The sequence below is a fragment of the Pseudomyrmex gracilis genome, unplaced genomic scaffold (genome assembly GCF_002006095.1).
Source record: "Pseudomyrmex gracilis isolate BER0280 unplaced genomic scaffold, ASM200609v1 scaffold_92, whole genome shotgun sequence".
In the NCBI taxonomy this organism is placed as follows: Eukaryota; Metazoa; Arthropoda; class Insecta; order Hymenoptera; family Formicidae; genus Pseudomyrmex; species Pseudomyrmex gracilis.
In genome coordinates this window covers 285,616-301,304 of record NW_018020676.1, presented here as the reverse complement: position 1 = coordinate 301,304, position 15,689 = coordinate 285,616, and the positions used below count along the sequence as shown (strand labels likewise).

At 42.0% G+C, this 15,689-nt stretch overlaps 1 protein-coding gene across 8 annotated transcripts in view; it reads right to left on the bottom strand.

Annotated features, from left to right (window-relative positions):
* Positions 1–15,689, bottom strand: part of LOC109855548 (peroxidasin) — a 142,223-nt gene that overhangs the window by 118,395 nt on the left and 8,139 nt on the right. The window contains exons 1-3 of one of the 8 annotated variants that reach the window (XM_020429941.1): positions 13,374–13,956; positions 11,541–11,893; positions 11,215–11,460 (exon numbers count right to left, since the gene is read on the bottom strand). The exons of 1 other annotated variant lie outside the window; for it this stretch is intronic. The gene's annotated coding sequence lies outside the window, so the exon portion shown is untranslated. Of the gene's footprint in view, positions 1–11,214; positions 11,894–13,373; positions 13,957–14,020; positions 14,094–15,689 lie in introns of those variants that run through there. 6 more of the 8 variants (XM_020429942.1, XM_020429938.1, XM_020429935.1 and 3 more) reach the window with 6 other exon arrangements.

The window sequence follows — 15,689 nt, the reverse complement described above, 5'->3', positions numbered from 1 at the left end:
ATATAATATATTAAGAGCGAACAGGCATTTCCCTACTCTTGGTTGTTTTCTCGTCGAAATTTCCCGAGAGATTATTAGTTCCAGATATATTTGGAGAAATCACGATTCCGTGTTTGGCTGCGACGCAGAACCCCCGACCGGCATTAATCCCAGCGTTTTCACCGTGTTCGCCGCCATTGTCGTCGTTGGCACCGACCACCGACGGCATCGTCGAGCAACGTCAAAGAGAACCCTTCTAACGGCCGGCGTTCATCGATCTGTTCATTAACGACCTAATTAGCCACACGGCCTGATTACTCAACCTCAAACTATCAGCTCAAGTTTGCCGACTAAGCAGTCGCGCACGACGCGCGACGCCGAGCGTCGTTAAGGAACGCGAATGACTTAACCCACGTGAAAAGAAGGCGAATCTTTGATTCTCGGATTGTCGCCCTCCGGATATATCATTATCGCGAATGCGAGTCAGATCGAATCAATCAATTCTTACCCCCCTTCTCATCTTTCCCCGATCTATTTTTTTCTCCGTCTATCTATCCATCCATCCGTTTCTTCCTATAGAACGCCCGGGATATTCTATTACTATAGAAAGTCTGTCTGACACTCGAGTTTCTCATCTCTCGGAAACATTTCATTAGAAATTCTTCCCTTCCAGATGTTCGAGTAACTTTGAAAATTCCTCTCCCGCCTACATTCGACAACGATGATGCAAATTATCTTCCATAAGTCCGACTGATTGGCAACTTGGTGAAAAAAAAAAAAAAAAACAAACAAAAAGACAAAAAACAAACTTTGAATTCAAAAACAAAGCGCTGGATTGGTTTTAATCTCCACTCCCGCGAGATAGCAAAACGCGATCTTCCTTCCCGTTGGGACTTGCGCGCGATAAAGAACCGCGAACAGGTGTATTAAAATCGCATGGTGTTTACGCGATTAGCGACGTCGCGACGTGCATGATGCGCGCGCGAAATGAATGTTGTATATTGTGTGCGAAACGTTTTACCGTGTGATATTTTCTGTGCGCGCAAAATAAAGGGCATCGTATGAAATAATATCTTTCTGTGTACGTGGTGTATCTGCTGATGCGGAAAATGTACGATATTTGTTCCCAACAAAAGAAATCAATGAAAATATCGAAAACGTTGTGCCGCGCGCGATAACGTTGCGCATTGCTTACAAACGCTCTTATTCCCCGCGTATTTCTCATATTATCCGACGCTTTTACATCGACATCAAAAAGCGCAAAATATCCCCGTGTATATTTCTCACCGGATACGAAGCCCGTACCCCGTGAGACCATTAATACCACTCGTAACGGTTCCCTCAACAATTTCGCGCGCACGCCACTGTGTTTGTCCTCTTCCGATTTTAATATTAATAAGTCCCTTATGTAACAAGTTCATAGATATTTATGAGCGTACATATCTCCCCCGTCCGTCTCTCTCTTTCTCTCCTCTTTCCATCTTTTCCGTCGGCAAACACATCCGCGATTACGCTTTCAAAGGCGAACAATCTGTAATTTTACGGGCAAATGTTGCCACTATAATTTATCGCGCAGCGAGTTTACGGCTTAATTTTGTAGGCAAAACTACCTCCATTAAACGGCGTCTTGCCAGGAAAGTGCGGTGAGTAGTGAGTTGCGATCCGAATGGTGAAGTTTAAGCGTCGTTCGAACGTTCAGCATGACCGTGTGAGTCGAGATAGCGCGCGCTAATAATAATAATAAACATCTTCGTTTTTTAGCGCTCGTTTTATTATTACTTCGATGGACGATTTTTTTTTCTTTTTTTTTTTAAATTTAAACTTTGAAAACTCGCTAATTATGAGCGGCTGTATACAGCGATGTTAATTTACTATGATGTAACTGACAGCAACCGGCCGTTATTGTATCAGAGATACGGCACGGAAGCTTTTACCAGGAAACGACCCGATTACAACGATGAGCTCCACCGGGTTGATTTTCCAGCGACCTGTAGCGAAACACTTTATGTCAGATCGATAACAATATTGTGCGATTACACTTTATTTTACGAGAAAAAAAAATATCTGATTTAATTTCCTCAACAATTTTTAAGTCGGCTTAAGACTTTTTGTGTAAATTTTCGACAATATTATGTCACACCCCGGTAGTGACTTTTGTGATCATCAGATTATAGATTCTTCTTTCGAGTTTAATTCTTGCGTCAGAAAAGAAGCTAAAAAAAAAGAAAAGGGAGTTACAAAATTCTGCAATCCAACGTGAAAGACATATTTAATCGAATAACTCGGAATATCGCCTTTCATTCTTATCTCCCGGCATATTTATAGTTCAATGACGCGGCGGATATTTACAACGTTTTTTCCTCATATCCTACTAACATCATTCCACGGTTTTCAGAAGCAAAATATTACTGGCGCGGAAGCAGCGGGCTCGTAAATATTAGTTTTATATATCGAACTGTGTTCGTCGTGGAGCACGAAAACCAGAAATTTCCTGGTAGCAATACCGCAATTTTCGAAGGCTATCAAATAATCGAGCCATTGTTATACCTATTGAGAGCTGCAGTCATAAACATTGATGCTTTTCGATTTATCACGTGAACTCTTTGCTCCGCAAACTTTTCCTTCTTCTCGCCGTGTCGTGTGCGAACATATGTGTGCGCGAACAATTTGTGCAAAATACATGCGGTGTTGATTTCATGTAAACGTGATATTTAAGCGAGGCATCGTCTTGTGAACACAACAAACAACGGAGCAACGTATTTCTAAAACTTCTGAAGTGATCAATCATCACCGAGTATCTTAATTATTCCGGAACTCCACTTAATGAGTACAATGAACGATGCAGAACGATGCCCTGAATGCAAAAATTACTTATCGACTTATCGTGTCTTCTCTCCTTTCACTCTTTCTCTCTCTCTCTTTTCTTTGTTTTCTCGTTATTTATACTCACTTATTATTTGTTTATATTTATTTTTAATTTTGTTATTTTTCATATTATTTTTAATCTTGTTAATTTTTTGCGCTTGAAAGTACTCTTCCCTAGAGCGCTATATAAATAAAACTAATCTAATCTAATCCCTCTCTTTTGTCGCCGCGTTCCTTCCAAGTTTCGCTATCGTGTTCCGTAACACAATGGAATATCTCTACGGACTTCATTATTACAGATATACACAAGTAATTAGTCTCTAGCTACGAAAGTGACGATTCAATTACACATAAACGTTGAACCGTGACATGGACGATGTGATATTTTGTTCCGTGAGCTTCTAAAATTTAATATACAACGCGAAGTATATAACACACACGCAACATATAAATCGAGGTCTCGATCGTAGGGCTCGTATAATTCTCCGAAATCGGGAAATAATTTATGGCTCAACGTTTCAACTTGAATAAAAAGTAGGGGGCGAGCCGAACTATCATAGAGGAGGAGGAGAGAACGGACGCGTTCCGATAAGATCACAAATGGCCACCATTTTATGTGCGGAGGTCTTTCTTCTTCGTCCTGCGCTCGAGCACTTGTCGGCTGATGCGGCTCGCAAATTGAATTAATGATGGCAATTCGCCACGTATCACCGGCACAGCCGTTTTTCGTCTACGTCAACGATAACGATCGCAACGCTTCTATGTATTACTGAAATAATTTCGATCGGCCCTTCTCTCGGACTCTATTAACCGAGCGCCATTATTCAAATTATTCTATTAGTTCTATTACTATTTTCGAAAATGTACGATTTCATGCTTGTCAAGTATGTGCGTACAGGTACCGAAATGTGCGCGCATGTAAATCATTTAATCCTTCATATCGCGCAGTAAAACTACTCCAACGTGAAACATTTTCCGCGTTACAAACGAGATACATGCATATCGAAAAGCATAGTTAAAAAAACAAGAAAAAAAAACTATATAGTGAATAATGTATTTGTTCCTGTGCAACAGAGTAAAAGAAAAAGAGAGAAAGAGAGAAAAAGAAAGAGAGAGAAACTAACTGCGCGATTGTATTGCGTGTACATGTGTTTAAAATAAACGCCACATAATGTGCGAGCTGCTCTATGAAATCTAACGCAGCATACTTCCGCGTGAAACGTGTTGTCTGTGCCACGGATATGTGCTATATATGTGTGTGTATATATATATATATATATATATATATATATATACACATGTCCAAAACTACGTGTTTTGTCAAACAAAATTAAAAGCGAAAAACATCTATCGGAGATGGCAGCATCCTAATTAGTTAGGATATGACGTATGGCGGTGCGCGGTACATCGTAACGAGAAAAAACGCGTGATATTTGACATACATTACGGAGAGAACGTTTGTAACTAAATTTCCATTTTGCGAACAATCTTATGAAGCATCACGACAGCTGTTTCGAATCCAGCGATTCGAGTCCCACTAATTTTTTTGTCGGAATTAATTAAGCGCGTCGCGACCGCACGGAAATAACTCGGTGTTATCTATATATACATATATATATATATATATATATGTATGTATCTACATACGCACACCGGCGATTAATTAGCCCGCATTATACGTCCGGATATCATGGGAGTAACAAGGGATAATAATAAGATGGACACGTATTGCATTTTTATAATAGAACAATTGAAGATATATGTTGGCTCATCGCCTCTGTTTTCTTTCTCTTTTTTTTCTCTCTTTCTCTCTCTCTTTCAAAAAAAAGAGTTTGATAAATTTAACTTCATTAATAAAAATTGAAAAGTTCCAACGTCAAGTCGTAATCGCACCGGAACGGCTGATATGCCTGTGAACGAGCACCAATCCTGCTTTCAAAGTGGATTTCACGCGTTCCCATTCGCATTAACGTAAACGGATTAACTCGTTTCGGTCGCGAAGTCGGACTTTCGCGCGAACGATTAAATTCTCGCACGAACGGGAGGGGGAGAAATGAGGAGCAAAGGGGGCCAAGTGCAAGCGTGCGAGAGAACAAGGGTGGGAGGGGGAGGGAGAGGGAACGAAGAGGAGAACGGAGTGTTGCGAGATAGAGAGACTGCTGGTTACAAGACTGGAGAATCAGGAGGAAGAAAGACCTGAGAGAGCGGAAGGGGAGACAAAGTGCGACGCGCGACTACCTTCGGGCGTTTCGAGGATAATTTGCATTATTCGCGTGGAAAGTTTCTCCCTTGGCGCGTTAATGGGTCTCTGGGACCTGAGATTCGGATATACCCCCGTTTTCTTTTTCTCTTCTTCCGCCGGTTTCTCCACCGGCGCCCAGAACGAGCGGAAAAGAAGTGAAAATACGAATCCGCCGCGAGTATTCTCTATTTTGTCATTAGCAACGAAGCGGTGGCGAAGTAATGGATAATTGTATCGAAAGATAAAGTATTGAGATAAAGAGACAGAAAAGAGACAGAAAATTTATAAGTTCCCGTTCATTAGTTCGCATTTAATCGCGCATAAAAATGCGAAACGCGCACACGTGCGCGAGAGAAAAACTGCTAAGAATTCAACTTTTATAAGAGTTTTGCGAGCCGGATTCACACGCGTGCGTGAATCGTAACGTTACGCACACACGCCAAAAAAAAAGACGGATAAATTAAAACTTTTCGTTGTTTAATTTTCAAACTTTCTTCTTACAGTATTTAAATTCAGTGATAATATTATGACTGCACCGAGACTTTGCACTTTACATGTTGGGGAAAAAAAAATGGCGATCACGCGATGGTTATCTTTCTCATCATCGCAAGGATGGAAAAATACGAGAATCCATCGTTCTCATAGTTGCGCGCGCGCTCGAGAAATGTGCGCACACTAACGCATCGGTTTGCAGTTAATCTCGGGGTTAAAAGTTAAACTCCAACTCCTTAATCTGACAGTATAAAGCCGTACTCGCAGATATAAACTTCACCTCTTCGACCTCGCGCCCCGCGCGAATAGCCCACGATCTCACGGGGGGAACATTTTTATGTAAATTTAATGGCTTTACTGGTGTAACGAGGGGAGTCAACTCGCGCTTTTGTACGAGCAAGAATGTAATACGACCAAGGACATTGTTAATATATATATATATATATATATATACACACTTCTCTTCTTTAGCTTCTTGTTTAAACTTCATTGTATAAGAAACTGTAACGAGTATACACAATTTATCCCGTAATAAGATCCTCTTGATCTCAAGACGCGATTTTATTCTTCTTTTGACCGCTTCTTTTTCCCGTCGTTGTTGTTCATTTTGCTTACAAACAAAAATAAAAAAAAACTGCTCAAGAAGCTATCGAGTTTTGATATCAAATTTCATTAACCGAGACAGTTCATTTATTCGCGAGATCTTGCGCGAATATCGAGCAAAAACACGGATCCATCTCTTGTTATCGAGACAAAATTGTTTCGTTATTATGTTTTACGTACGTGTATTCAATTGTTTTATCGCGTAATAAAAAGTTGCATACATATCGACACAGACATTGCGATTCAACGATGCGGAAGACACTTCCTTCTCATCAGCTATCTTCACAGAGACACGTTGACAGTTCTAACAACATTAAGCTACAAGAAATCAGCCAGTAGATTGCGACGCATTCTGGAACGCTTCCCGGTCCTCTTGGAAGAAACGCACACACACACACAGGCGCGCACACTCGGAAAAACGTCGAAAGGGTCGCGAGCTCCCTTCGAGAACGAACATAATCGTGCCGGCACGATAGGAATAAGCATTCGGAGTGGTACCTTACACATCCGATATATCGATCCGGGCGGCTGATTGCTATCGAAAAACGTAGAATTTTCAGCGAAAACTCGGAATGTTGCTGAAGGAGCGCGCAAGCACACGGAACAAGAATTATTGGAAGGATACGGAAAAAGGGTGGGAGGAATGGCTGATTAAATGCATACTCTAGTACTTCCAAGATTGACGCGAGATTTTGCGGCGAAATTTTCGTTATTCCTCGAGCGAGCAACGGAACGTCGAATCTCTCTCTCTCTCTCTCTCTCTCTCTCTCTCTCTCTCTCTCTCTCTCTTTACAACAGGAATATAAAATCGAATTCTCGCAAAACAAATTTCGTCATAATACATATCGTATAAGATAACGCGCTCGCGCGCGCGTGCTATTATTATTCGTCGTCGCGCAATATTATCGTTTCCTCGTCGTTTGCTTTGCGATTCACGATTCGCTAGAAACACCAAGTGTGAGTACATGCGAGCATCGTAAGCAGCGCGACTGCACCCGACAGACATCGTCGGGAAATCACTCTCCGAGGTATAAACGTGGCAATCCTGGATTTGCGGTCGATAACTGCGCGCGATATGGTGGTTCAATTACGGCAACTGCGAACTTTCGCCCCCAAGACGACATTTCGTAGCAACTTACGAGCGTATCGAGGGTAAGAGCTGCTGTGCTTGCTATGTGTATGTAACACGAGGGAGAATGCGCGATACGAGAAAAGGGTGCAACAACGACGAACGAGGATCGGGCGCGAGAAAGCGCGCGGCGTATATAAGACGGAGAAGAGATCCTTTTCTCTCTCTTCTCTCTTCCTCCCCCTTTATCTCACGAACGAAGTCGCAGACGCGCGTATAGGCACGCGCGCGCATCCCCCGCTCTATTGTGCCACCCCATTAAGCATTCGTTGCAGTGCGTCGTTATAATGCAAGATATAATCCCCGCGACGCAGTAAACACCGAGCGAGTTAAACGAATGCGCGGATTGCATCCTCCTCTTCTACCTTCCTAGGATGTCGCCGGGGGTGGTGAAGACAAGTATAAACGTTTCACCGCGCCACGAGCGATGCTCGCGGGCGTGGAAAGTAATTTAAGGAGCGATCAAGCTGTCGCTGGCAATGCGGCTTACATCCAGCGCGACCCACGTTACGGGCGCGCGAGAGAGTAGAGATAACCAGACGGAGATCATGTACATACTTCCTTCTGAATAAATCGACGCTACTGGAGGTAATGAGGACACTCTCTTTGTCGTGTCCGCGGGACTTATCGCGCCGGGGGTATTTATCGCGCGATCATTAGCTGCGGATTTTTCTCGAAGCGATAAATATAATGCGGAAACCTTCCTAAGTAATTCGATTGATGTTTAATTGCGTAAGCGAATTTTGAATATTACGTTTCCAATTAAAAACAGTCCGTTCGCACACGTTCTATTATTAGGAAAATGCGGGAAGAGAAATAACGGCGCAAATGGATTATAAGGATCAAAATTTTGCGTTTAAATTGACGATAATGAGAGGAAGGGACGATGAAGAGATCGTACAAGTGTTTCGTATCTTCTGCGCACCCGGGAGAGAGAGAGAGAGAGAGAGAGAGAGAGAGAACGCTCCGTTCCTTCGAGATAGCTCCGCGAAACACTTTACAATTTATATTACACAGTCTTGTGTAACGCGCGGACACCCTTTCTCGCGAGCAAGAGAGCGTCGTGAGATTTCTCTCTCTTCCCGCAAGATTTACTGGTAAAGTTGTTACCGCTGTTATAAAATATTTAATTAGTTGTCTTAATGCCGCTTATTTCTCTCGCCTCACCGAACTTTCGTGAAAACGCAACGAGAAACTGCGCAGTGGGATACATATAGTTAGTGTAAAACTGAAAAAAAAAAAAAACAGAAATATTGTCTCTTCAGTTGCTTTAACGTCCGCTGCAGTATTAAACGTTTTCATTATTACCATGTTGCGTGTGTTTTTTACATCCGCAAAGTTTTCATTCCAGTCGGTTGCAGTTAGTCAATTTCAAACAGCTTAAATTCAATAGCCAATTATTTCGCTCGATATTTGTCAATTTTGCGAATAGTAATTTTCGGCCTCGCATTCACCGTTGAATATTATTACCAATAACGTCGCGGTACTGTTATATATAATTGAGCTGAACGTTTAAAGTGCAAATATTGCTGCGAGCTATGCCGATACCTACACGTCGACACGCATGTATGTCGATGCCGCATGTGTTGTTGCGTAAAATGATCCCGGTATAGTAATATGTTTCGCCGACACGTATCAAAAGGTAAAACAATAATTAGAATCAAGTCGTGGCCATCGCAGAAACGGACGAGCGCGAGAACGCCATCGCAGCGCGAGCTGATTGGAATTTTACTACAGAGTGATAGAGATTGTACCAGTACAGTGGCACCAGCTCCTGTTTCTCCAATTAAGTTTCCCGGATGTAAATCGGGTTAAGGGAATTCTGTAACGCGCGCGCGCGCGCGCGCGTCGTCGTCGACAGGATTCATTCGCACAGAGAGAAACACGAACGGCAATTGTTGAGGAAACCGTTAATATTAGCGAAAGATCTTTAAATGAAAGTCACATCTGGAATGTTTTGCGAAACACGTCGTAGTTACACGATCGCGAATGTCTGTATGTGTCTGTCTTTGTGTACGTATGTCTAAGAATAAACTTATTAGCCGCGCGATCTGTGAAAAAAAATCCTCAAATTTTCCAAATCAAATTTAGATGGTGTATCGATCGGAAAGATTGGACCGCGAGACAAAAATGAGGCATCGCAAAGATTAACCCGTCTGGATTAAGCGTGTGTGTATGTATATATATATATATATATATATAAGACGCGCGCAAGTCGCCTCCCTCCGAGGAGTAAACGCGGATAAAAACTCATCAAAGTTCGCACCAGCCAGCAAACTGACGCCATTAGAAGTAATTTATCATTTAAAAGTGGCCCGTTCTTGCCGCCACGCTCAGCAAGCTGCGACATATGCGGTATTAACTTTCTTATGACAGGGATCCTCTTGACCTGTTTTCACCTTACGTGAGGCGCGCACAGCGTAGCGACGAGGCGCATCCTGCGCACAAGCTGGCTTGGCGCGCGTCACGTACGAACGTAACGGCCGTATTATAATACAGGAGCATTTATATCCCCGACACCTCATCGCGCAAATAAGCCGTATGTAATTCCCTTCTAATCGGCCGAAAATACAGTCATCGCGCTAATAATCGACGGCGACAGCAAATAATAAATTGCATCACTTTAAATTTGTCATTTAATTTAACAATATATATTTCAAGTACGATTTAACCAGTATATATATTATAGCCGATTATTTGAGCCGAACACAGTCATCCTATCAGCCGTGTAAAGAAACAATTGCGCGGCGGTGGTTACACGCAATGAATAAATTCAATCCGTTCGCGATACAGCGCCGCGCGCGCCCGACCGGCGCGTTATACGCTCTGTTCCACTAAAACGAATGGCTCTCACAAATCTCGTTTATTAATGCAGATAGAAAAGTGTTTCTCCCACTAATGTGGAGACGCGCCGCAAGCGTGAAAATGCAAATCACGAGGGGATATTATATATATCCGGATATCTCGTCTTAGTTTCCGCTTTAAAATATTTTCACGAGTATAAGAGAAATGTAATGAAAATCTGGATGAGCGATAAAACTGCTGCTGCTGCTGCTTGAGGAGCGCGAACTTATTTTAGCGGATGCCATATTGTAGGGAAACTCGCGAGAGTATTTCATATCCTGTAACTGCCAAGTGGCAAATATTGCACTGTTATTGGTAATATAAGTGGGCGATGTCTTTCTCTCTCTCTCTTTCTCTTCCTCTATCTATCTATTTATATATATATATATATATATATATATATATATATATAAACGCCATCATAAAGCCACAATTATTTCCAAAGAAAAGCTCCGGGATGACAAAATTGTTTGCGGATAACTTATCAATTTTTACGCGCACCGTACGTATAGATACTTTTTTTATCATTCCGAAATACATTTATCTGTATATAATGAGTGCTGAATATACATAAATATTTCGATAATATTTTAATTGCGATCTAATTTCTCCCAAATTGAATATACATTAGCGCGTAATAGATTGCAAACTTTTTATCGCAAGTACAGGGTATATTTATCATATGACTCAATATATTGGTATATTTATCATATGACTCAATTATTCCCGAACTCTGACGAACAATCGTCGACGATAGCGCGCGAAGTAACGTCCGGGACGTGACCTTAAATCGCGCTAATTAAAAGCATCGGAAGCGCGATCAGGAAGCGATCCCACGAGCGCTCGTTACACGCACGTAGGATAATAACACGCGATTACAGCACTAACGCGCCCACGTTTAAGTATGCGGCGTTATCGGAAAATATGTAAATCAGCGTTATCGATTTGGCGCACTGGGAAATGCAAACGCGCGCTAATAAACCTTACGCACATGAGCGTGTTAATTATCGATCACAATGCTATCGATGTGTGTGTGTGTGTGTGTATGTGTGTAACTCACTTGTTTTGTGTACGGCCGCAAACACTGTGAAGTATCCCGCGAGGTGCCCTCCGAAAAATGTGTTTTCGCACGCCTTATTTTTCGACGCCTCGCTCGCTTCCTTTTTCCCCTCGACGGTCCTCGGTCGTCGAATCACTCGCTCCCCTCCGTTCTTCTCCTCTTCGTGCAATTTCACCAAAATTGATTCTGTCAGAATCACAAATCTCCCCCTCTATTATTGACACCTTCCGTTATGAAAAGAAAAGTCTTATATTGAGGCTAATACGGTTGTTCCTCTCACACCTCGTTCTCTTTCATTGTCGCTTATAAACGGGCTTAAATCATACAATTATTTACTTCCTCCCGGATCGTGCTTATGATTCGCTCGCGCGAACCGCTGTCATCATCACTGCGAAACCGAATCTGTCCCGCGGCAACGCCAGCATTTCGGGATTATCGCTTCAAGTAGTAATAGTCATTCACGGTCCGCCGATACGCGCATCCTGTCAGATAGCGTGCGATACATCTGCACAAACTAGGGCGGGGAGGAGGTGGTCACTACAGGAGGGGAACTATCGTTCGACCGGGAGTAATCGCGTGGAATCACAGCTCGATGTGTCGAAACAATAATCCCCGCGAAACATCGCCCGATTTACAATCTCACGAAAACGTCAATTGTCCGGGAACACGGCTTAGAAAACTGTTTTTCATATGTGCAATTGATTTGAGTTCGAATATACGTCAGCGAGCGTTATTATTACGCTCGCAATCGATAACTTTTGCAGTTATCATTTTATATGTTGCATATGCGAATGTAGTATGTAATTTCGGAAAACCAAGAGAGGAAATAATGACGTCACTATGGCGTCACGCGCGAGTTTTAATATTATTGAAAAAAAAAAACGCGTTCGACGTCAAAGTAACTAAAAAAGCGAGAAAAGACCTGTCTATTAGTTAGATGAAATGTGAAAATCCTCGCTCGGATTCTGAACAGCCCGAAGCACGTTAAATGTGTATCGGGAACTGTGTCGGGCTAACGATTGTTAACAGTATCAATGCTTTGCAAACAGCGGCTCTCCGAAGTAAATGTTATTGAATCTGACAAATCCTGCAAGAAAATTCAATTAAATCATGAACGTGATAAAAATGTGAGAATGTCGTCCAATCGTCCGTCGTCGTCTTAAATCACATCGCTTATCATACACACGCACATACAAATACATACAAATTTGAAAAGAAATGAATAAGTAGGTAAATTGTCTTTTCTTAATCAATAAATAGTCGCGCGAGATTTAAATATAATAAAGATTAAAACTTTTTATCGATATCCGTCGAACTAACTGCAGCTCACTCATAAAAAAAAATCTATCGCAATCTGGTTCAGAGAAATTCTTTGCATTTATAATGTCGATCCCGTCGTGTGCCTTCGATGGCGCAAATTACGTCATAAAGCTCATGTAACCTCCGTGACGCGTAATTTGATGTGCATTTAGTTTTTTTTTTTTTTCTTTTTCGTTCTTCTTTTTACTTTTTCATCTTTCCTCTCTTTGTTCCCTTCGACCGAGCCAGGTAACACCGCGAAGGGCGGGGACCGAACGTGTCCCACTTTTGTGGTGACCAGTACAGTTTTTTAATCCAAGCTAACAACGTGACACAAGTTAACCGCGCGGTAAGATTACGTCCGCGATGTTATACATAGAAAGCTCGTCGAATATACGCACGTATGGTTTTTTCTTCCTTTTGTTACATAAAAATTGCATTTTTTCGACCGTCTCTCGTTCGTTTATAATTTCCAGATAAATATTTTTGCTTTACAAAAACTACGTATATGGTCTGTGTCGAATATTTTTGTTTAAGTCTGTGTAATATCGCGCATAAATAAATATATATGTATAACAACGCTTTGACATCAAAAAACTTTTCGAAAAATATGAGTATCAGACGTAATATCGAGGATTCCGAGCAAGATTACGGACTTGTAGAATTGCATTAAATTTTGAATAATATTATCTTGTAAACAGAATTTCTCTTCAGAAATTCTCTCTCGTCCTCCAACTTTTAGTCTCCGTTTCTTTCCGATGTGAAACGCGCGCGTAACACATCGTAAGAATTTTATATTCGTAGACGAAAGATACAAAGCCAAAAAAAAAAAAGAGGAATACTCGGACTGTTACGTGTACCAGCGTTTCCAATTTTTATGATCACTCCGCGAACCGCAGCAACCGATATCAAAAAAATATAAAGCGGGGTTAGCTCGAGATCGCGTGCGGAACTCGCGCGCGATTTATCTTCCTTTCTCTCGTGCACGATCACATGCCGCTGACAGATTCGAGGTCCGGAGCACTAAAATTTCACGGTGCTCGTTCATCGAGGATACACGTCCGAAAGCACCGCTTTTCAAATTTTTTTTCGTCCGTGTGACGACATATGACGCGCATCACACATCACAGTGTGCCGCGCTCTCTTCGCACTATATATGTATAAAACAATTCCCCGTGTTTATTTCTTCAGTAACGTTTAATTGGTTATCGACGCGACGAAAAATTATATATGTATATTTTGTAGGCGTATCGGAAACCACCGGTACAATTTTTTAGATCTTTTAGTTGCCGAAGAGCAAGCGTGTATGCAGAAAATAAATATAATACGTCCGTCCGAAGCGATGCGCGCACGCGAGAAAAAAGCACGTCCACTTTCGCTCGCTCGAGTTCTTATGAATCGGTCCGTGGAAATGCTCTCCGCTCTCACCCGGTGCTCGTTAGAGCTTCGCCAATGGACTGCTAGGCGCCGCGGCAAAAGCTACGGCGCAACACGCCGACGCACCTACCCCTTACAACCCCTACGGCTATCCCCGCTTTGCGGCAGCGACACCAGACCCACATATACTCGACGAGTTTTCCACTCGTTCTCCGCGCGCGAGAGCTTGTGCCTTTCACGACTCCGTAAAACATGTAACGTCGACAGAGAGAGAGACTATGTTTACCGCGAACGCGCGATTCTCGCGATCATCCTCGCGCGGTAGACACCTCACCACGCGCCTCATTAAAATATCGCATTAATCTGTCGGCTAAAGATGCCGGAGAAGTTACCGAAAAAATACACGTATATACTTATTTAACATATTTATATATGTATATAATATAAATTTATATTTTGTTGATACAAATCTTGCATTTATGGGGATTGTGACGAACAAAAAAAAACCCCCCAAAAACAAGAGTATGAACTTTTATTACGTTCGAGGCAAATGCCTAGAAAATGTCGAAATTTCGATACGTAACGAAAGGGAACATATCTGTTTTATATTCCAGCAGCGCTCCAATTCAGCTGCTCATCAGTTTTTATTTTTCCCGTTACTAACACACACAGAGAAAACACGTACCTAGTGTTACGCGAATCGATCAAATACGGGAGAATCGTTGTTCGCAAAAAAAGAGTTTTTTGATATTTGAATTGCGTATATGTAAAACATTTAGCGCAACACACAATACGACGGGTTGGTTTGGACAAAAAACGAAAAGAACAATAACGAAACGCGAGGCTTTGAAGACCGTCGAAATTAAATGCGGACAAAGTGTGCTGACACTTGACGGTCCATTGCTCTATGGATATATGGCGCATTTTGATTTAACCGCTGCAAACTGCCCGGCATGTCACCGGCGACTCGGGGATATGACAGGTAATGTTGCAACACACGAAAGAGGATAAATCTGATTTTAACCCGTTTCATATTTTCGCTCGTGCTCCTCCTTCTCCCCCTCCTATGAACGAGCGCTCCACCACCCCTCGATATTCAAATGCGTCAAATATTTTTATACCAATCGAAACATCCGTATGATCGTAGGTTGGTGTAGCTCGAAATTTGCATAATTATGCAATAACTGTGATGTCAGGTACCCTTCATCTCGCCACGTCGAATGGCAGATTCCAGCGGGCGCGCGCGCGACGAACAAATGAACGTATCGAGATATAAAATTCAGCACGTCAAAAATTATATACGCATCGCGGTCCTATTGATATAAATTTAATTTTTCGGCACATCCTTTTTTTCTATGCGCGCGAGTTCAGTTTTGAACCGCGAACTAATTGCTTTTTACTTGGAGCAGAGAGTTGCCGCAACACGGAGTGTGATTATTGCAAATATTATCTTTTTCCGAAGAGACATGCGCTTTGCACCTCTAAACAATTTATAAAACGCAGACGAGAGATCCGCGATCCATACATTTGCTCGAGATACAGACCTGATTGATAGCCAGCATCGATCAAGCCTTTCGCGCGCGCGCGCGCGCGCAAATACACACATATACACTTACACATACAAACTATATTAACTTTATGTATTAAATACTTCATCATTTTTTTGAAATATGTCGTCGAAACATTTCATTTCGATTTACTGTTGGGTCTCTGACTCAAAAAGCCGCAAACATTTTTCCTTACTTCCACGCGTTTCGCAGTTCATTTATTTATTCATTTATTTTTTTTTTTTTTTTTTT